The following is a 21,605-nucleotide window of genomic DNA, read 5'->3' as shown; positions in this document are numbered from 1 at the left end:
TAACGCAATGTAATATATGCCCAAGCTCACTCACATGGTAACATGCACACTGCCTAAACTTTTTAAACCCAAGGTTGATATCACTGGGGCTGTTTAGTACAGGGCTAAATCGCTGGCTTTGAAAGCAGACCAAGGCAGGCCAGCAGCATGGTTCGATTCCCGTAACAGCCTCCCCGAACAGGCGCCGGAATGTGGCGACTAGGGGCTTTTCACAGTAACTTCATTTGAAGGCTACTTGTGACAATAAGCGATTTTCATTTCATTCACTTAGTCATAAAACTGAAGAGAAAGCATTAGTTTGAAGCATTATTACAAATTATACTGTGACGGGTGGAGGTATTGTGGGCACAATGGTAAGGTCCCTATCTCTGGACCAGAAGCCCCGGATTCAAGTCCAACAGATGGACTTGTCGGTCACGGAAAGAGCATTCATAACACAGTTCAACGGGCTGATAACAAGCTCGGGAATCCTTCCACCACTTCCCCCACTATTCCCCAAAGGGAAAACAGTGTGGGTATGAAGATAAACTAAAAATAACTGTGACTGGTGATTTGGGGCAGGTTTGGTGGCCCAACATGGTCATTTCCTGACCATAGATAGAATTTACAGTGCAGAAGGAGGCCATTCGGCCCATCGAGTCTGCACCGGCTCTTGGAAAGAGCACCCTACCCAAGCCCACATCACCCTATCCCCATAACCCAGTAACCCCACTCAACCAACACTAAGGGCAATTTTGGACACTAAGGGCAATTTAGCACGGCCAATCCACCTAACCTGCACATCTTTGGACTGTGGGAGGAAACCGGAGCACCCGGAGGAAACCCACGCACACACGGGGAGAACGTGCAGACTCCGCACAGACAGTGACCCAGCTGGGAATCGAGCCTGGGACCCTGGAGCTGTGAAGCAATTGCGCTAACCGCTATGCTACCGTGCTGCCCATGGTTACATGTTTGTCAAGAACAGACTGACAAAGGTGCTGATAAAGGACACTTTCCTCATGCAAAGAGTTTAAATATCCGCGATGGTCTCTGGAGAGTAGAGGGGGAAATGTTAGTGGAATAATTCAAAGGATAGTTAAATTTTGAGATGGAGAATGGATAAATGACCTCCCTTACAACTTTGTAGATTACCTCTACTTATTTTCTGTTCTTTTGAAGGGTATTATTGTCATGTGATATGGCTCCAGTTCCATCACTAGCTTTATCAAGGATACATAAATGCTTTGCTAATGCCTATATGCCAAATCATTGATGGAGGCCAATCACAGAAAGAGAACGGGAATATCAGTTGATCAGCTGCAAAGTTGTAATGACAGAGTACTAGGGACATGCTCAGTTAGGTGTCTAAAACTATGTTAGTGTCAGGGATCGACTGTATGAATTATGGTATGATTTTTAAAACACTTACTACTAGCCGATCAGTTGGTAGAATTCTTGCTTCCAAGTCAAAAGATTGTGGGTCACTGTTTATAAATATGAAATGAAATGAAAATCGCTTATTGTCACAAGTAGGCTTCAATGAAGTTACTGTGAAAAGCCCCTAGTCGCCACATTCCGGCGCCTATTCGGGGAGGCTGTTACGGGAATTGAACCGTGCTGCTGGCCTGCCTTGGTCTGGTTTCAAAGCCAGCGATTTAGCCCTGTGCTAAACAGCCCCTAGAGAAAAGCCAATAAAAAGATTTTCCAAAAAAAAAGATGGTGGGTCAAGTTCCACCCCAGGCTGACACTCCAGTGCAGGACTGAATGCGTTTTGCACTGTTAGAGGAGCCGTGTTTCAGATGAGGAGACGATTTTCCATCCACGGCCACCACCGGGATCGTCCAGCCCGCCTAAAGTCAATAGACATATAAGTGGGTCGCCAATCTCTCGCAGCAGGTCAGGAAATACTGGCCGAAATATTAAACTGAGGCCCCATCTACCCTCTTGTATGGGTATCAAAGATCTCAGGACAAGAATTTGAAGATGAGCAGAGAAATTCTCCTATTATCTTGGCTACTTTCTCTCAACAAACAGCAGTAAGACAGATTATTTTGTTCTTGTTGCATTGCTGTTCGTGGGATCTTGCTGTGTGAACACTGCCTGCTATGTTTTCTACATTATGTAGCAGGCTACAAAAAGCTTTGGGATGTCCTGAGGTCATGATTAACACTGTATATATGCAAGTTCTTCTTAAAATGCACCCTAAACAGTTGAATTTATAAGCATAGAAAATAGGAGCAGGAGGAGACCATTCATTATGATCATGGCTGATCATCCAACTCAATAGCCTGATCCCGCTTTCCCCCCATATCCTTTGATCCCCTTTGCCCCAAGTGCTATATCTAACTATTTCTTGAAAACATACACGCCGCAATCTAACGGCCTCTTCGTGTCCCGAGTCAGATACAACGAGCCAGTATCTTGTGAGATTTACGACGCCCGTTACGCCTTGCGAGATCTAACACGAGGCGTTGCGATTTGGATCTTGCCCTCACTGGGTGTGAACCTGATTTGCACATTCAAGTGAGAAGTTAGGCTCACGAGTATATCTGCGCCGGTTACCCAAGGCATGGGATCGAGCAGCCACGCCTCGGACCCCACTAAACGCGCCCACAATGTTTTGGCTTCAACTATTTCCTGTGGTGACAGATTCCACAGGCCAACCACTCTCTGGGTGAAGAAATGTCTCCTCATCTCTGTCCTAAATGGTCTACCCCGTATCTTCAGACTGTGACCCCTGATTCTGGATATCTCCCACCATTGGGAACATCCTTTTTGCATTTACTGCTAAACCTTAATCAGTGCTGGAATTGTTGAGAATCTAATGTGGAGCGAAATAAGCTTATTGATGTCTGTTCCAGTTGATTAAGGTGGAGTCAGAGTGGAGTGAAAATCATGAAAACGACACAAAATGTGTAATGCCTGTGACAATCATACAGCCTTATATATCAATTTAATACCCTTTCCCATTAAAACTTGCATTTTATCAACAAGAGTAATATATCCCAGAAATCTTTGGAAAATCACCAGTGCCAACCCAATTCCTAATGACCAAAACAAAATACTGCAGAAGCTGGGAATCGGAAATAAAACAGAAAATGCTGGAAATACAGAGGAGGTCAGACAGATCAACAGAACAAAGGAGTTATGTTTTAAGGGTCAGCAATGATGCCCCTTTATCAGAACTCAACAATCCTCCAACAATCTGTTATTTCAAATGTTATTATACCATGAACAGTTATGAGCAGTTACTGTGAGAAAATAGCAGAGTTTTGATGGGTCAGGCAGACTTCTGACTGGTCCATGCAGAAGAGAAATGGAACAGTGCAGTTAATTGGTTTTCCTGGAGATATGCTATCACTGTTTGATCCAGGATCCTCCGGAATAGATAAGGTCACGAGTAGGTTTTATGCTAATGACAGCATTCTAGGGATTGAGGCAACTAATGAAATCAAACTCAGCCTTAAATTGGCCTGTTATCTATTCACTATTTTGAATATGTATCTTATTTTTCTGACCCTTTACTGCTGTCCGCCATTGTTTTCCAGTATCCAAAATGCTCAAAAAGCATCCCACACAGCCCCTGATGTGCAAAGCAAGCCGATTGCTCGTTGATTACTTATCTCTTGATACAATGGCTCCTGCAGTCTCCTCAGTCAGATGTAAACGTTCAATTTGGAGCCGCGTATACTTAAATGCTCTGACTAAGCTCATAGGAATTGTTGAAATACAATGGAGTCATGTGCCTTTCCATCCCAGAATGCCACTAAACTTTGAAATAGCACAGATTAGACAAACACTTGAAGTTATCAGGTATCAGAAACTCAACTGGCAGCTGAACGTCTCTGGGTATTGAGGTTTCAGGCATGATAGAGAGGGAGGTAAAAGAGGGGGGAGGGATTGCATTATTGATTATCGAGAATATCACGGCAGTACTCAGGGATGATATCTTTATAGGTTCCTCAAATGAAGCCACATGGGTAGAACTTAGGAACAAAAAGGGGGTGATCACATTGTTGGGAGCATACTCTAGGCCCCCAAACAGTCAGGGAGAGATGGAAGGGCAGATAAGTCGGCAACTCACTGAGAATTGTAAGAATAATTGGATAATAATAGTTGGATAATAACTTGTTCAATATTAACTGGGATAGTCAAAGTGTGAAAGGCTTAGAGGTGGCAGAATTTTTAACATGCATCCAGGAGAGTTTTTTATGCCAATATGTGGAAGATCCTACAAGGAATGGGGTGGTGCTGGATCTAGTTTTAGGGAAGGAAGCCGTGCAAATGGTTGAAGTTGCAGTGGGCGGGCATTTTCGAAACAGTGACCTGTAGAAGTTAAGGTAGTTATGGAAAGGGACAAAGATAAGGTACTGAATTGGGGTCGGCCAATTTTAATAAAATAAGACCGGATCTGTCCAAGGTTAACTGGGAGCAGCTGCTTGCATCGGAGCAGTAGGATTCATTCAGAAAAGAAATAGAGAGAGTACAGGGCCGACATGTTCCAGTAATAGTGAAGGGGGGAGCAGTAAGTCCAGAGAACCCTGAATACCAAGGGATATCCAGGGTTGGATAAAGAAAAAAAAGGAGGCTTATGCCAGATACTGAGGACTCAAAAAGTTGAAGCCCTTGAGGAGTATGGAAAGTGCAAGGGGTTACTTAAGAAAGAAATTAGGAGAGCGAAGCGGGGGCATGAAAAAGCACTGGTGGGTAAAATAAAGTAAAATCCAATGGTGTTTTATAGGCACATTAAGGGCAGGAGGTTAACCTGGGTAAGAGTAGGGCCTATTCGGGACCAACATGGCAATTTGTTTGTGGAACCGGAAGATACAGGTGAGATTTTAAGTCAGTACTTTGCATCTGTGCTCACTACAGAGAAGGATGATTTTGGTATAGAAATCAGGGAGGTGCATTGTGATTTACTTGAATGACTTAACATTGAGAGGGTGGAGGTATTAACAGTTGTAACGGGCCTAAAAGTGGATAAATCCCCGGGGCCAGATGAGATTTATCCCAGGTTGTTGTGGGAGGCAAGGGAGGAGATTGCAGCGGCTCTGACAAAATGTTTCAAAACTTCTCTGGCCACAGGAGAGATGCCAGAAGACTGGGGGACAGCTAATGTGGTGCCATTATTCAAGAAGGCAAGTAGGGACAAACCAGGAAACTAAAGGCCAGTGAGTCTAACATCAGTGGGGAACTACTGGGAAAAATTCTGAGACACAGAATTAATCTCCACTTGGAGAGGCGAGGATTAATCCAGGATAGTCCGCATGGTTTTGCCAAAGGGAGATCATGGGCAGAATTCTCCGACCCACAGCCGGGTTGGAGAATCGGCGTGGCGCCGCGCAAATCGTGCCACGACGCCGGGACGCGGAGAATCGGTGCGGGCGCGGTGCCGGTCGGGGTTTGGGCTGACTCTCCAGCCCGGCGCACCAACTCTCCGGCCCATATGGGCCGAGCGGCCGTCATCAAAAAGCCGTGTCCCGCCGGCGCCGTTCTAACATCCTCTGAGCGGGCGGGACCTTGGCGTTAAAGGGTCCGGGGGCGGCGTGGGGGGAGGGGGGGTCCGACCCCAGGGGGGCATCCGTAGTGGCCTGCCCGCGATCGGGGCCCACTGATCGGCGGGCCGGTCTGTCTGCCCCCCGGCCTCCTTTCCTCCGCGCCGGCTCCTGTAGCCCTGCGCCATTTGCTGTCAGGGCCGCCACGGGGAAGACGGCCACTGCGCATGCGCTAGTTGGCGCCGGCCCAACTGCGACTACGCGGACCCTGTGGCGCCGGGTTCAGGCCGGGATCGGCAGCTGGAGTGGCATAGGCCGCTCCAGCACCGTCCTAGCCCCCTGTGGGCTTCAGAATGGGGTCCCAGAACGGATGCCAGAGTAAAACACTCCTGTTTTTACTCCAGCCTTGGCACTTAGCCGCCCGTTGGGAGAATCCCGCCCCATGTATTACTAATTTGATTACATTTTTTGAGGAGGTGACTGTGTAGATGCGGGTATTGTGGTTGATATAGCCTACATGGACTTTAGTAAGGCTTTTGACAAGGTCCCACATGGGAGGCTGATGAAGAAGGTAAGAGCCCATGGGACCCTGGAGCAGATAAGGTTGAGGGGGGATTCTAATTGAAGTGTACAAAATTATGAAGGACATCGATAGGGTGGATAGGAAGTTGGTTTTCCCCATTGGGGAAGTGTCAGTAATCAGGGGGCTTAGATTTAAAGTAATGGGCAGGAGATTTAGAGGAGATGTTAGGAGAAAGCCTTTTCACCCAGTGGGCGATGGGAATCTGGAACCCGCTGCCTGAAAGGGTGGTCGTGGCGGGAACTCTCGCAACATTTAAGAATTATTTAGATGAGCACTTGAAATGCAATAGCATACAAGGCTACAGTTCAATTGCCGGAAAATGAGATGAGAACAGTTTGGTGCTTCATGGCTGGTGTGGGTGTGATGGGCCGAAGAGCCTCGTTCTGTGCTGTAAGACTCTATGATTCTAACTCAACAATGGTAACTTGCATTTATATAACGCTTAACATAGCAAAACATACCAAGGCGCTTCACAGGAGTGTTATGATACATTACAGTGCATTCTATTCAAAACTTTAAATGGGCCTGTGCTGATGAAAGCAGCTCTCTTAAAATCAGTTTCTTAGAAAGAAGGGTAAACATTCCCACTTTTATTCCCCAAACCAGTGTTTCAGAAGAGGTGGTCTTCCTCCTGTTGAAGACCCCGGACCCATTGCTGAAGGAATGACTTCCTCCCCTTGTTGTAGTTGGAGGTTTTCAAACTGGGAGATCATAAGGCACACCCAAGACCAACATATTAATTCCAACAAAATCCACATACTACAGCTGCTGGAAATATGAAATAAAATCAGAAAATGCTGGAAATAGAACATAGAAAATACAGCACAGAACAGGCCCTTCGGCCCACGATGTTGTGCCGAACCTTTGTCCTAGATTAATCATAGATTATCATTGAATTTACAGTGCAGAAGGAGGCCATTCGGCCCTTTGAGTCTGCACCGGCTCTTGGAAAGAGCACCCTACCCAAACTCAACACCTCCACCCAACACCAAGGGCAATTTGGACATTAAGGGCAATTTATCATTGGCCAATTCACCTAACCCGCACATCTTTGGACTGTGGGAGGAAACCGGAGCACCCGGAGGAAACCCACGCAGACACGGGGAGGACGTGCAGACTCCGCGCAGACAGTGACCCAAGCCGGAATCGAACCTGGGACCCTGGAGCTGTGAAGCAATTGTGCTATCCACAATGCTACCGTGCTGCCCAATACTCAACAGGTCAGGCAGAATCTGCGGAGAGCGAAACAGAGTGATTGATGTTTCAGGTCAAGGACCAAAACACTCTCTCCATAATGTTGCCAGACTGCCTGAACATTTCATTTTTTTTAAATAAACAATTTTATTAAGGTATTTTGGCATTGTAAACATTGTAATGTGCAAATATCAACCCAAAACAGAAACATAGTGCAAAAGACCAATCCTCTCTCGTAAACAGTACCCGCCTATTTATCCCTCCTATTCTACTCTAATTTACCCTCCCCTGCTGACGTTTAATTCCCCGCGAAGAAGTCGATGAATGGTTCAGGCGAACCCTAATACAGATCCTCTCATGGCGGTCATAATTTTCTCCAGCCCCAAAAACCTCGACATGTCCGAGAGCCATGCTTCGGTCTTCGGGGCTTTGAGTTCCTCCATGCCAGCAATATACGTCGCCGGGCTACCAGGGAAGCAAAAGCCAAGACGTCGGCCTCCCTCTCCTCCTGGACCCCCGGGTCTTCCCAGACCCCAAAAATTGCCACCACTGGACTCATCACCACCCTAGTTTTCAGTACCTGGGACATGACGTCCACAAATCCCTCCCAGTATCTCCTAAGTTTTGGGCATGCCCAGAACATGTGGACGTGATTCGCTGGCCCTCCCGCACACCTCACGCACTTGTCCTCCACCCAAAAAATCTACTCATCCGGGCCACCGTCATGTGTGCCCGGTGGACGACCTTGAACTGAATCAGGCTGAGCCTAGCACATGTTGCAGTTGAATTGATCCTACTCAGGGCTTCCGCCCATACCCCCGCCTCCATCTCCTCGCCGAGTTCCTCCTCCCACTTGAACTTCCGTTCCTCTGTCTGGGACTCCTCCCCTTTCATAAGTTCACAGTAAATATACAAGACTTTCCCCTCTCCTACCTTTCCCCAAGAGACTACTCTACCCTGGATCCCATTTGGTGGGAGGTGTGGGAAGGATGGGACCTGTCTGCGTATGAAGTCACGCACTTGCAAGTACCGAAAGTCATTTCCTCTCCCCTGAACATTTCTAACAGAATAATTGCTGAGATTTTGGATTTCTGTATTGGTTGACTTTCTGGCAGATTAAATCTACTATAGGGGAATGGAAATCTGGAACTCTGCTACCCTTCAAAAAGCTGCCGTGGCTGGGGGGTCAATTCAAAATTTCAAAACTGGGATAGATTTTTGTTAATTGTGAAGGAAGGAAAAGCATGAAAGAAGAAATGAAGGATATAATAATAATCTTTATTAGTGTCACAAGTAAGCTAACATTAACACTGCAGTGAAGTTACTGTGAAAAGTCCCTAGTCGCCACACTCCGGCGCCTGTTCGGGTACACAGAGGGAGAATTCAGAATGTCCAATTCACCTAACAACCACGTCTTTCGGGACTTGTGGGTGGAAACCGGAGCTCCCGGAGGAAACCCACGGAGGCAAGGGGAGAACGTGCAGACTCCGCACGGACAGTGACCCAAGCCGGGAATCGAACCCGGGTCAGGTAAGATTCAGATCAATTATAATCTAATTAAATGGTGGAGCAGACATGAGGGGCTGAATGAACTACTCCTGTCCCTATGTTCCCACTACAGTATGCTAACAAAAATATTTCTATAAATATAGCATTCTTTTTCTTTGGATAGTCATCACTGTCTTTGGAATTTTAAGATGGGAGTTCCTGGGAATGTGAGCCATCACAGGTATACATTAAGTATACCTGTTCCTGCAGAGTAAATGTGGGGAGCCAGTCCCAATAACATTCAGGTTTCCCATTATATAGCAGGAGCCCAGCCGCACTTCAAAGACTGGCTCCCAAAATAAATATTTTAACAGCGAGAGGGTCTGGAAGTCACTCTTCCAAGGGAGTGACAGGTGGGTTAAGTCTGAAAGTGGCTTTCAAGCCAGGCTCACCCACAAAAAGCATTTCCTCTATATTTCTCCCTTTGTGGGAAGTACTTGGCTGCTGCCTAACTGTCAGACACAAGAGATATGGCGATTTCATGAACAGACCTTTGCTGATATGTTGCTGTTTTAACGTGCTGGACAATTATCTGAAATTAACATTTGATTTTAATTTCTCTTTAAATAACAAGTGCCAAAGGAAAGGGAAACTGGCTGGAAGGAGTTAGTGAGCCTGATAATGAGCAGAATCTAAATTAACTTCAGTCGAGATACAGTTAGCAACCTAGAGTGCTTCAGAGAGTGTGTCAGTACAACTGCGTATATTAATTCAGCTGCCTGACACTGTCAGACTGCATAACTCATGCAACCCTGATGAAGTCATTATCACTTACTCTTCAAACACCAGTGTTGAAAAAAGCATCAACTGGGGAAGCACAAAAGGATGTTAAAAGTTAATGAGAATTCTTAGCAAATGATTTTTGAAGTAGATTGAGCCCACTCAGTGCAACTCCTTTTCAAGATGAGGAGAGAGGGTGTCCTAATTACGTGACCTCATGATTCCAATGAAATCACATGTTCTGGAAACTTGTCAAAACATTTCACGTACAATTAATTTGAGGAGCAACGATTGTTGATATGTAGATAAACGTAGTAGCCACTTTCGCTCTGCATTTCCATTGTTATTACACTTACTGTCAGCCTGCATTAAACACACACGCCCTGGAGTGGGGATTGAATCCACAATTATCTGCCTCAAAAAGGAGTCTTTACCCATTCAGCCAAGCTTACATTGACGATAATAAATGTTTGAAAGATTTCTGACATCACGTATACCAGTGGAACCACGGTACTGAGAATGGAAATGGGCTGGCATTCCTTGGTCCGCAGGCAGCACATGCTATTTTCGAATGAGTCTCTTGTACTACTCGTGAATTTGCTGGCTTCCCTTTCGGCCAAGACACGATGCAGGGCAAAAGGGTAAATGGGAGATAGCAGAAGAGCTTTCCTGAAACGAGCACAATGACGCAAAAGCACCTTTTAAATAGTGTACCTGTTTGGTGGATTCAATAATAACCTGGCTTTAACCCTTTCTCAACAATAGCACTTCCACTGCAGCAATCTCTCTCCGCTCTTGAAAATAGAAGTACTCAAGCATCTGAACAGAGAGGGGTTAAGCTGCCAGTATGGCTGAGCCCCATAGGAATGTTTTATTTAAGAAAGATGCCACTGTATTTCCTGTCAATTCAGCTTCATATTTTCATTCGTTATTCTCACATGCCTGAGCTAACTTTTACAGCATCCATAGATTCACAGTCACATTCACATTATCCTTGTTAGTGAGAGGCATTACAAGGATGTAGCTGGTAATTGGACCCAGCTGTGGTGTGTTACTGTGCTGTGACTGTTCAGCCAGACAGTTATTTTTGCCCTATAGCAAGTGCAAAAACCCAAACGCCAGTCTGGCGTTGAATATATAACGAGGATAAAATTTCAGATTATATTTAAATATATATGTAGTCATATGGTAATATTTCCATGTTGACATGACTCTTGTTGTACTAAACCATTTGCAACAAAAAAAAATACCCTTCTCTAACTTATGTTCTTTCCTATGTGAGCACAGATAAAGAGATCAAAATGCTTGCATTTATATCATGTCTTATCATGTCATCCCAAAGTGCCTCACGCTGTGAATTATTTCTGAAGTGTAGTGACAATTATGTGCGATCGCAGCGGCCATTCTGTACCAGCATGAAGCCATAGCCAGAAAGGTGAATCCGTTTTCTTGGTTATGTTGATACGGGAGGAATGTTGTGTCATACGTGACTAGAAATCCCTGCTCTTCCCCAAACAGTGCCGTGTGCCAGCTTCGAACACCCACCTGATAAAGCAGCACATAAAATTGGTCTAACATCTCATCTGAAGTACTGCCTCTTCTAGATTACAAACAATACCCTAATTTGAGACTCAAGGGGCGGGATTCTCTGACTCCCCGCCAGGTCAGAGAATCGCCGGGGGCTGGCGTGAATTCCGCCCCTGCTGGTTGTCGAATTCTCCGACACCGGATATTCGGCGGGGGCGGGAATCGCGCCGCGCTGGTCGGCGGGGCCCCCCCACCCCGGCGATTCTCCGGCCTGCAATGGGCCGAAGTCCTGCTGCTGTCATGCCAGTCCCGCCGGCGAGAATCAAACCTCTCTTACCGGCGGGACTAGATGGGCTCCGGGGTCCTGGGGGGGGGGGCGCGGTCGGGGCCCACCGATCTGCGGGCGGGCCTGTGCCGTATGGGCACTCTTTTCCCTCCGCCTCGGCCACATCCTTCACCATGGTCAACGCGTAAGAGACACACACCCCTGCGCATGTGCGGGGATGACGTCAGCAGTCGCTGACGCTCCCGCGCATGCGCGGATTTCCGCCGGCCGGCGAAGTCCTTTTGGCCCCGGCTGGCGTGGTGCCAAATGCCTTTCCCGCCGGCTGGCAGCACGCCAACCACTCTGGCGCAGGCCTAGCCCCTCAAGGTGAGGGCTTGGCCCCCTAAAGGTGCGGAGAAATCCGCACCTTTGGGGCGGCCCGACACCCGAGTGGTTCACGCCTCTCCATCCCGCCGCGACCCCTTGCCCCGCCGGGTAGGGGAGAATCCCGGCCCAGGTCACAGCTTTCTGCACTGAGAGATGAAAATGGCAGCGCCTGAGTAGGGCTGATACTGGAGGGTTGTTGCGCGGGGGGGGGGGGGGGGGTAGAATTAATTATTTGCCGTAGCACAGATCTTCATGAGCATTTAGGAGTTTAGTCACATGACCCATATGATTTCTAATCTATTTATTTTGATAAACAAGAAGAGTGAAGGGAGAGTGGGGAATTTGTGTCTGAATTCTCAATGGGCATTACTGGCATGTGGTGCTTTACATTGGCAGCACTGAACTCAAACATGTGTCCCTCATTTCTGATAATGTGGGCAATTATCCCAACTGAGAACAAAATAGCATCTTTCACAACTTCAGGATGCCCTTTTACAGCTAGTGAAATACTTTGGCAGTATAGTCACTTTTGTAATGTAGGAAACATGACAGCAATTTGTGCACGGCAAGAGCCCACAAACTGCAATGTGATAATGGTCGGATGATCTGTTTTAATGTTGTTGATTGAGGGATCGATATTGGCCAAGAAATGCGGGTGAACTCCCCTGTTCTTAGAAATTGTGTCATGGGCTCGATTACACGCAGAGGGCAGACAGGGCCTCAGTTCAAAGTCACATCTGAAAATAAGTCACTTCTTCCTCAGCACTTCCTCAGTTCTGGAATGCCAGTCTGTATTTTGTGCTCAAGTCTCCTGAGCGGGAATTGAACCTATGATCTTCTGACTGACAAGTGAGAAAGTGCTATTGCTGAGCCATGGCTGACACTTAACTAGTTGAATCACCTTGCCTGACAATCTGTCAGTTGGACTGTGCAAAAAATAAATTGGGCACTGTGTTCACTTATAGCCACACCAAACATCTGAGGTGATAACTTCTCCCGTTGATAGTGTTACAAATGTAGGAATTTCAGATATATTGTATTATATGCATTTAGCGCAGTAGAGGTTAAAAACCAGGGTTAGTGTGTGACTGCTGCAGTCACGGTTTTAAAAATCCTGGTTTGCAAGACAGCTGGGTTTTTGGAGCCTAAGGTGCAGTTAAAGCATCAAAAAAGTTTGGGTTAATGGACTTTTATTTATATTAAGAGGGATCCCTGCAGAGTAGTTAATTAGAGACATTGGGCGCGATTTAATGGCCTCATCACATCTGACTTGGTGACTCGACGAGGCCCTATTACACTTGCGAGATTCGTGACGCTTGGAACGCCTCGCAAGATTAAACAATCTCGCAAAACGTCGTGATCTAGATCCTGCCCTCGCTGGGCGAGATCCAGATCAATTTATTTAAGTGAGCCTTTAGGCTCATTTAAATATGTCCATGCCATTTTCTCCAGAGGCCCAGGACCTATTGGCTGCACCTGGGAGACCTCACCATGTCACCATTTAGCACTGGTCCACACTGGCTGGAAGGTGAGCTGAGAAGGTTTCTGAAGAAATACAGCCAGAGATTCTACCAGGGGGTCAGGTCTTTTCAAGCAGTCTCAAATGATCTCTCTTTCTCAAAGTGCCTTATCCAAGACATCTCTATACAGCAAGTATTCCTTTTTTTAAAATTATTTATTTTTTCTTAAATTTAGTGTACTCAATTCATTTTTCCCAATTAAGGGGCAATTTAGCGTGGCCAATCCACCTAACCTGCACATCTTTGGGTTGTGGGGGCGAAACCCACGCAGACACGGGGAGAATGTGCAAACTCCACACGGACAGTGACCCAGAGTCGGGGTCGAACCTGTGACCTTGGTGCCGTGAGGCAGTAATGCTAACCACTGTGTCACCGTGCTGCTCTCACAGCAAGTATTCCTTGCTGAAATCCAGCGAACTGTATTTTAAAGTGGATTGGGATCTGAGATGGTCTTGTTTGAGTGGAAATAAAGATAGCAGTTAAGGGTTATGGTGTCACTATATTGATTAGCGTGCTTAAGGTGGAATTGTAAGCTACTTTCTTGTGTGATGTTAAAGATTTTAATACTGTGTTAGTAACAAAGTATATTTTAATAAACCCCATCCCTATTCTGTGTGAAATCACTCCTGAAATGAGGTATCCTTTCCTCACTGTCTTGTAAAATTAAAATAAAACATCGGATTTCTTTCCAGTATCCTAGCCACTATTGGGGTCTGGTCCGGCATCTTAATAGTAATGTCCACTGCGGCAAAACCAACACAGCCTGTGGATGCAGTATGCAGCACACTATCTTGCTGCAGTGACTTTAGTCAAAGCCTGATGAACAGGGCTGGAACCTCTATAGACTCTTGTCAGAAGGCAGAACATGATTGGGGCAGCACGGTAGCATTGTGGATAGCACAATTGCTTCACAGCTCCAGGGTCCCAGGTTCGATTCCGGCTTGGGTCACTGTCTGTGCGGAGTCTGCACATCCTCCCCTTGTGTGCGTGGGTTTCCTCCGGGTGCTCCGGTTTCCTCCCACAGTCCAAAGATGTGCAGGTTAGGTGGATTGGCCATGATAAATTGCCCTTAGTGTCCAAAATTGCCCTTAGTGTTGGGTGGGGTTACTGGGATAGGGGGGAGGTGTTGGCCTTGGGTAGGTTGCTCTTTCCAAGAGCCGGTTCAGACTCGATGGGCCGAATGGCCTCCTTCTGCACTGTAAATTCTATGAAATTCTATGATGATTGCATCTTCAGTTTTGGAATGCCATTGACTTTGTCCCAAATCAATGGATGGGATCATGTCAACTATGTGTGGCAGGCACCACGCTCATTGTAAGGATAAACAAGGCTGAATTAACAAGTTAGCAGCCCAAGTCAAGCTGATTTAATTTAAATCTCCCTGACTGACAACGCATTTCTGAAAAGTAATTGGTCCCTCATTCTTCCTGTGATCACTGGTGTCAATGCTGATTTCAACAGATGTAATATTCACAATTCCTGGGAACTCCTTCAAACAGACACCCAAAGCTGGGGCAGCCGTAAGGATGGGGTGGGAGTGGAGGCAAACCTATGATCTGTCTCCCTTACCCTCGCCACCTCTGGATTTACTGATGAATTTAATTAGCACAGAAAACAATCAGTCTGGGTTCCATGTTCCATTTTCATTCTCGCATTCTTCTTTTTTTTTTTAATTTAGAGTACCCAATTCATTTTTGCCAAATAAGGGGCAATTTAGCGTGGCCAATCCACCTACCCTGCACATCTTTGGGTTGTGGGGGCAAAACCCACGCAGACACAGGGAGAATGTGCAAACTCCACACGGACAGTGACCCAGAGCCGGGATCGAACCTGGGACCTCGGCGCCGTGAGGCAGCAGGGCTAACCCACTGTGCCACCGTGCTGCCCTCGTTGTCACAGTCTTAATCATGACTTCCCTGTACACTCATTTTTATTTTGTGTCCAATGTCAGTATAATGGCTAAAACTGTAAAATAGTTGCAAGTAGTTTGGACCAGGAATCGCAGAAACCTTTGTTAGAAGAATACAGGTTTTTAAATTGGTGGTACAGGCTTACGTCCAAAGCTCTACATACAGTAAATTTCAGACCCACCAGCAGATTCAGACACTTTCTTCATATTTAAAGGCTGGGATTCTCTGATCCCGCGGCCAAGTTCTGACGCCAGTGTCAAAAGCGGTGCGAGTCACTCCGGCATCAACGGGCACCCAGGCCCAGGAATCCACCCCTTCCCAGGGGGCTAGCACGGCGCTGGAGTGGTGTCCGTTGCTCCAGCCGACACAGATCCACGCATGCACGCCATGGCTGGTGCGGGTTCGCGCATGCGCGTGGGTTCCCGTCTCCGCTCAAGCTCCCGGGCAATATGGTGGAGTCCTACAGGGGCCCGGCGCAGAGGAACATAGGCCCCCCACGGAAATAGCCCTCCCGCCGATTGGTAGGCCCTGATCGTGGGCCAGGACACAGTGGGCCCCCCCCCCCCCCCCCCACCCTGGAGTCTGATTCCCCCCACCAGGACGGCCACCGCAGCCAGAACTCCGAGTTCCTGCCGGGTAGGACCATACGTAACCTACGCCGGCGGGACTCAGCCGAACTCGGCGGGCACTCGGCCCGTCGAGGCACGGAGAATCGCCGGGGGGGGGGGGGGGCACTTTCAACGGCTCCAGATCAGCGCGGCGGCGATCCCGCAGAATTGGCGCCGGAGAATCAGCGGGCCTGCTTCAGAGCAGCGTGACGCAATTCTCACGTCCACCCGGCAATTCTCCGTCCCGGCGGGGCATCGGAGAATCCCGGCCCTGATGTCTGGAAGGATTCAAAGGCGTAGAGGCAACGAAAACTAATTCCTCTGAAGGGGGAATCTAGAGCAAAGGGACATAGCTATAAAATTAAAGGGGTGAAGTGGTTATGTTACTGGATTAATACTCCACAGGATGCAAATCCAGATTCCAGCATTGTAGTTTGAAAGTTGCATTCAGTTTTATTAAAAAATCACCCTCAACATAAAAGCAACTGTCGTTAGAAATGGTAATAATTGGCATAAAAACCCAATTGGTTTGCTGATGTCCTTTAGGGACACCTGCTGCCCTTACCTATTCTAGAACTATATGGAATCCAGTCCTATCGCCAATGTGATTGACTGTGAAGCCGCTTGTCAAGCCACTCAGTTGTATACAAGTGCTAGAAGATTGTGGAGTTCTAGAAGAAGGCCCACCACCATCTTCTCAGGGCATCTGGGGATGGGTAATAAAGACTGGACTCACTAGCCCCAGAATTCCCCAGAATTAGTTTTGAAATTGCATCTGTGAATTTTAAGGACCTCATTTTTCTTGAAATCTGGGTGCTAAACTTCCTCAAAATGAAATTGTTTTACTGCATATCTGTTTTCCGCTCTCCCTTTTGGAATTGTATCAAAGGCCTAGGTTTAATCCAATGGTCTGGGCTTGTATTTTGTGTTTTTTGCAATGGATGGTATTATGCAAGCCAGTCTGTGTGACAGATGTGATCTGCAGTGTCTGACTTCCATGACAGAGAGAATGCTAATAATAGGTTATTTAGCAACCGACTAAAGATTATGGGGTGAAATCTCTGTTTGGGAGACATGGGCAGGGATTCTCTGATCCCGTGCCGGTTTGGGGAATCGCCGGGGGGGGGGCGTGAGAATCGCGCCACGCTACTCCGATGCCGGGCCACCGATTCTCCGGTGACCGGAGAATCAGCAGCAATCGTGCCCGCAGGTTCGCCGCCGCGCCGGTCGAGGGCTGTTGAAAGCGGCCGCCCCGGCAATTATCCGCACCTTGATGGGCCGAGTGCCTGCCGAGTCCCGCCGGCGTGGATTACGTATGGTCCTACCCGGCGGGACCTCGGAGTTCTGTCTGCGGGGGCCGTCCTGGTTGGGGGGGGGGCGGGGGTAACCGACTCCAGGGGTGGCCTCCATGATGGCCAGGCCCGCGATCGAGGCCTACCGATCAGCGACCGCGCAATTCCAGGATGGGCCTATGTTTCTCCGCGCCAGGCCCTTGTAGAGTTGTGCCATATTGCCGGGGGGGGGGGGGGGGGGGGGGGGGGGGGGGGGGGGGCGGTGCGGAGACGGCAACCCACACGCATATGCGGACCCATGCCGGCCGTGGCCCGCCGGCTTTCAAGCGCTGGAGCAGCGGACACCGCTCCGGCGCCGTACTAGCCCCCTAGAAAGGGGTGAATGCCTGGGCCTGGAGGCCCTTTTGACGCCGGTGGCAGACGTGGCCGCGGGATCGGAGAATCCCGGCCATGCTCTCCCGCCGGAAGACAAACGCAGCTGATTTACGATCACCCTGGGAGTGCAAATTGGGATATAATTCCGTATCCTTTGCCATGGAAATTTATCCAGCAACCCCCCCCCCCCGGCACCACAAATCAACCCTGAACCCCCCACCCCCCCACTGCAAAGCAGCCCCCCCCCCCCACATGTAGATTGCCTGGGTGCACCACTCCCCCCTGGGACCTTGCAATAAGGACCCCCCCCCCCAGGGGCACCTGCAATGGGGAGATCCCCGAGGGACACGTGTAGTAGGGAGAACCCACTAACCAAAGGGACCACCCATAGAGCCCCTAATTAAAGGGATACCCCACGGGGACCCCATATCTTATGAGAGTCCCGAGCAACAGAATGATCCTGCTCAGGATCCCCTGTAATAGAGAGCCCCCACCCCCCGGAACCTCCAAACTTTCATGGATCAGTGACTCGAAGTGGTCAAACACCAATGTTTACAAACACTAACCACACCAAAGAGATGAAAGTACATTCTAAGCGCTAAGTGCATTCCCACTCAAGTGCGTGTTTGCAATGTACTTACCTCTTTGATGGGGTCAATGTTTGGAAACATTGGGGTGTCATCACTTAGAGTCACTTATCCATGAATGGAGGTTGATGAATCAAGGCTGCAGCTGGTTTGTGGAAGTTCTTATTCACAGCCCACCATGTGAAAGTTATGAATGGCTTGCAGTTAATGGATCTGTGGGGTTGAAACACAGGTCACAGCTGTTCTCATTCGAGGAATGGACACATAATGGCACGTGGTGCCTCCAGGAAGTGTTACAGCTGTAATTCTTTTCACTGCCCCTGTCTGGACTTCTCTCTAGCTTCCAGACAGGGGGGGTCCCTGAGGGAGTTACTCAAGTTAGGGGGCCCTGGGCGGATCTCCCTATTTATGGGGTCCCTGGGGGGGTCTCTGTATTCATGAGGTCCCTGAAGGGATCTCCTTATTAAGTGGTGGGGGGGGGGGGGGTTACATGGGGGGAGGTCTGATAGAGGAGGAATGGACAGGTAGTGTTGTGGCAACGGGGTAGGGTGGCCCTTGAATGAACTCTGGGGCAACTCCCCAAAGGGGTTACCCCCTTGGCCCACGGCGAAGTCCATCATGCCAGGGCCATGCTGGTAGAGACCACACGTGATCCTCACCCACTTGATAGCCTGGCCCCAGAGAATCCAGCCCCTTGTATTTCACAGAGACTAATGCATTATAGCATTTTTCAGAAGAATGGATCAATAATGAATTGTTTGGTTCATTTTATGTTCCCCTTCTTCACGATACTGATGTGTTTTATTGCAGCGTAAAATTTGTTTGGTTATGTAATACCATTTAGTTTAAGGAATAGTTTTACTGTACAGAACTCTGGTACGGCCGCATTTGGAGTATTGCGTACAGTTCTGGTCACCGCATTATAGGAAGGACGTGGAGGCTTTGGAGCGGGTGCAGAGGAGATTTACCAGGATGTTGCCTGGTATGGAGGGAAAATCTTATGAGGAAAGGCTGATGGACTTGAGGTTGTTTTCGTTGGAGAGAAGAAGGTTAAGAGGAGACTTAATAGAGGCATACAAAATGATCAGGGGGTTGGATAGGGTGGACAGTGAGAGCCTTCTCTCACGGATGGATATGGCTGGCACGAGGGGACATAACTTTAAACTGAGGGGTAATAGATATAGGACAGAGGTCAGAGGTAGGTTCTTTACGCAAAGAGTAGTGAGGCCGTGGAATGCCCTACCTGCTACAGTAGTGAACTCGCCAACATTGAGGGCATTTAAAAGTTTATTGGATAAACATATGGATGATAATGGCATAGTGTAGGTTGGATGGCTTTTGTTTCGGTGCAACATCGTGGGCCGAAGGGCCTGTACTGCGCTGTATTGTTCTATGTTCTATGAAGTCTTTCACTAATGGTATCTGATGGTTGTTTAATTGTAAGACATAAAAACATGGTTCAAGCATTTAGAATCCTTTTACTTTTAGGAAAAGCTAAACATTTGTAAAGCAGTTCCTGGTATGAGAATGGAGTGGAGATGTCGGCGTTGGACTGGGGTGAGCACAGTAAGAAGTCTTACAACACCAGGCTAAAGTCCAACAGGTTTGTTTCGATGTCACTAGCTTTCGGAGCACTGCTCCTTCCTCAGGTGAATGAAGAGGTATGTTTCTGGAACCTACCTCTTCATTCACCTGAGGAAGGAGCAGCGCTCCGAAAGCTAGTGATTCGAAACAAACCTGTTGGACTTCAACCTGGTGTTGTAAGACTTCTTACTGGTATGAGAATGACAGTAAATTACTCAATTTATACTTCCCTTCACTGTGGGAGCACCTGTCTAAATAAGGAAACATGCTAGTTCACATTGGGTGGGTCGGGTGGGTACGCTGTTAAGTGAGAGGGTGGTAGGTAGCAGGTTGGTGAGTGACAGGGTGGGTAGCGTGATAGATGGTTGGGTGGTGAGGTTGCATCAGGACGGGGGAGTCAGAGGGTCGGGGGGGTGTTGGAGGGTCAGACATTGGAAATCAGAGGGTCGGGTGAGAGGTCAGTGAGCAGTTAGGGTGTCAGTCGCACAGTTATGCAGGAGTGAGATTTTCTTTCTGTCCACCATTTCCTGGGTAACTATTCTGATAAGTCAGTCGGAACCCTCCAAAGTCTCCGACTTTATAACTCAATGTTGGAGATTTTCTTTGGAGGGTTTGGATGCATGGGGAACTGCCCATCATAAAACCATGAGATGGAAGAGCAGAAGTAGGCCATTCAGCCCATCGAGTGTGCTTTGCCATTCAATGAGATCATAACTGATCTGATAAGATAATCCTCAACTCCACTTTCCCACCTTATAAAATAACCCTTGATTCTTTTACTGATTAAAACTCTGTCTATCTCAGCCATGAACATACTTAATGACCCAGGGTCTACAGCTCTCTGCGGTAAAGAATTCCACCGATTCACTGCCCTCTGAGAGAAGAAATTCCTCCTCATCTCTGTCTGAAATGGGTGACCCCCTTACTCTGAGATTCTAACCTCATAGACTCTCCCACAAGAGGAAACAACCTCTCAACATTTACCCTGTCAAACCCACTGAGAATCCAAATGTCTCAATAAGGTTCCTCTCATTCTTCTAAACTCCAATACCCAGGAAATTCCTGCAGTCATTGAGTTGGGACCTCCGAGGGTCTCCCAGCAGATTTTCCAGGGTACTTCCGAGTTATGACCATCCGGAGACTGGAAGAGTTGGGCTTTTGTGTCAGAAGAGGTTTGGTTCTTTTGAGGTTCTGTGTAGCCTCCCTGTGATAAGCAATAACATAAGTGTCAGCCTTTGGATACAGCAGGTTTTAGATCGTTTGGAATCTTGGGCGGAGAGATGGCAGATGGAGTTTATTCCGGACAAATGTGAGGTAATGCATTTTGGAAGGTCTAATGCAGGTAGGGAATATACAGTGAATGGTAGAACCCTCAAGAGTATTGAAAGTCAGAGAGATCTAGGAGTACAGGTCCACAGGTCACTGAAAGGGGCAACACAGGTGGAGAAGGTAGTCAAGAAGGCATACGGCATGCATGCCTTCATTGGCCGGGGCATTGAGTATAAGAATTGGCAAGTCATGTTGCAGCTGTATAGAACCTTAGTTAGGCCACACTTGGAGTATAGTGTTCAATTCTGGTTGCCACACTACCAGAAGGATGTGGAGGCTTTAGAGAGGGTACAAAAGAGATTTACCAGGATGTTGCCTGGTATGGAGGGCATTAGCTATGAGGAGAGGTTGAATAAACTTGGTTTGTTCTCACTGGAACGACGGAGGTTGAGGGGCGACCTGATAAGAGTTCTACAAAATTATGAGGGGCATAGACAGGGTGGATAGCCAGAGTCTTTTTCTCAAGGTAGAGGCGTCAATTACTAGGGGGCATAGGTTTAAGGTGCGAGGGGCAAGGTTTAGAGGAGATGTATGAGGCAAGTTTTCTTTTACACAGAGGGTAATGGGTGTCTGGAACTCGCTGCCGGAGGAGGTGGTGGAAGCAGGGACGATAGTGACGTTTAAGGGGCATCTTGAGAAATACATGAATAGGATGGGAATAGAGGGATACGGACCCCGGAAGTGTAGAAGACTTTAGTT

At 47.8% G+C, this 21,605-nt stretch overlaps 1 protein-coding gene across 5 annotated transcripts in view; it reads left to right on the top strand.

Annotated features, from left to right (window-relative positions):
• The window catches only part of bcas3 (BCAS3 microtubule associated cell migration factor), a 1,250,799-nt gene that overhangs the window by 865,546 nt on the left and 363,648 nt on the right, over positions 1 to 21,605 (top strand). The gene's annotated exons all lie outside the window — the stretch shown is intronic.

This window comes from Scyliorhinus torazame, chromosome 12 (genome assembly GCF_047496885.1).
Source record: "Scyliorhinus torazame isolate Kashiwa2021f chromosome 12, sScyTor2.1, whole genome shotgun sequence".
NCBI lineage: Eukaryota > Metazoa > Chordata > Chondrichthyes > Carcharhiniformes > Scyliorhinidae > Scyliorhinus > Scyliorhinus torazame.
This window is presented reverse-complemented; position numbering and strand designations above follow the sequence as displayed.